Source organism: Salvelinus sp. IW2-2015, linkage group LG17 (assembly GCF_002910315.2).
Source record: "Salvelinus sp. IW2-2015 linkage group LG17, ASM291031v2, whole genome shotgun sequence".
Taxonomy (NCBI): Eukaryota; Metazoa; Chordata; class Actinopteri; order Salmoniformes; family Salmonidae; genus Salvelinus; species Salvelinus sp. IW2-2015.
Genome location: NC_036857.1, coordinates 40539008 through 40540812, shown reverse-complemented (window position 1 = coordinate 40540812; position 1805 = coordinate 40539008). Strand labels below are relative to the sequence as shown.

Here is a 1805-nt window from a genome sequence, read left to right as displayed (position 1 = left end):
CCGGAACACAGCAGGAGGGTTAAATGTGATAGAAAGCATTCAACAGGAAAGTGTGATTATTGCAGGAAACAGACTGTGGAGCATGTATTGCTTCAGTGTGGGCAGTATCAGAGGGAACGAGAGAGGTTGAGATCTAGTATGAGGGAGAAGGGGAAACAGTAAATTCGTTTATTGATTAGAACGTGATCAGATAGTCTAAAATATTTTGTTAACATTTAGTTCTCTGTCTCTGGCCCACACTCCAGTACAGTTGGTGGCGGTAATGCACCATAACGTTGGATGCCAACRGCCGATAAACCCCACTGAAGAAGAAGAGGAAGTGACGTCACGTCCCTTGAACCACGCTACCTCTTTCCTGACAGCAGTGCGTGAATGAGGCTTTGCACTCGAGTGCTATACCTGTAAAATTGCAAAGGTGGAGTAGAAATCATTCCCAAGTGATCAGACACACAACAGAAGATTTTTCCTGGACATAGGTGAGGCCCTTGTAATGATTAGTTGGAGCTGTGTTTAATTTACATTTGCTGGTAACGTTWTGTCTAGGCATGTCTGGGCCTAGTAGTAGTGCGTCAGCAGCACACTAGCTAGCGGGTCGTCGTTGTTGCCGCCTTGAAAAGGAAGCGTTCACTGTTTATTTTATGTTGTTCGCTAGGTATTCCKTTTTAACGTTAACATTTCACAGTGCGATGAATATGTGAAACCAATGTTTAGTTTACTTGCTAACTAGTTTCTGAATTAACTAATGGGCAGCCTTACTCCGCCAATAATGGATGCTCGTGCCCAGAGCCATGTATTTATAGCCAYCTACAGATTCTTACACCCGATAATGTGATTTTTAACCAAAGATGTGGTATCCATTACTGCTGGGAGTTTGCCAATCCAAAACTTCGCCAGATATTTTTTTTCAACAAACCTAGTATTTTTCTCCTATCTTAGTTCCCGATTCGGCCAAACATTTTTTCTAAAATGTCCAGTTGCAGATGATACGTTGGAATTTAGAAAATGCTCCGTTATTAAAACGAATGCTTTTCCCCATGAAGTAATCTAACAATATGTACGCCGCCATATTGTCTATTTCAAATATAATCCAAAGATTCTCTATTGACAAGATATTCGAGTGATGMCTCTAACAATGGAAATGCATGTCCTCAAAAATGGAAGGCATACGGGAGGAGGKGAGTTCATGTGGGACCATTCTAGCCAATGAGAAAGCAGATACGTGTGATCAAGGCCATCTCAATTTAAAAGTAGTGAATTTTCTTCATCGGCTGTTTTGATACCGACTCATAGGAATCCCCAACCAGTTGACTACTTTTAAAATGGTGGAAGCCCCCAATTGCTGTGTCCATTCTAAAATGGGTTATGTCCGTGAGTCCTCTCTCTATTAGTGTTGTCATGATACCACATTTTTGACTTCGATACCAGGTTTAGAATCATGATACTCGATACCAAAACGGTACTCAATACAAAATTATATCATGGCAAAAAAGTATATGCGTATTAGCTAAAGTCACAGAATAACCACTGGGCTTCATTTTTAAAAACATTGAACATGTTGATAACTGGTAGAACAAATAAAAAAAATGACTTTTTTTTTGTTGTCACATACACTTGGTTAGCAGATGTTAATGCGAGTGTAGCGAAATGCGTGTGCTTCTAGTTCCGACAATGCAGTAATAACCAACGAGTAATCTAACCTAACAATTCCACAACTACTACCTTATACACACAAGTGTAAAGGGATAAAGAATATGTACATAAAGATATATGAATGAGTGATGGTACATCACTCATTAGATGATAGA

The 1805-nt window shown here is 39.7% G+C and overlaps 1 protein-coding gene across 4 annotated transcripts in view; it reads left to right on the top strand.

Moving 5' to 3' along the window:
* Window positions 1–318: 318 nt before the first annotated feature.
* eif3c (eukaryotic translation initiation factor 3, subunit C) overlaps window positions 319–1805 on the top strand; it is a 45946-nt gene continuing 44459 nt past the window's right edge. For all 4 annotated transcript variants that reach the window (XM_024004998.2, XM_024004996.2, XM_024004997.2 and 1 more), the window contains exon 1: window positions 319–476. The gene's annotated coding sequence lies outside the window, so the exon portion shown is untranslated. The remainder of the gene's footprint in view (window positions 477–1805) is intronic.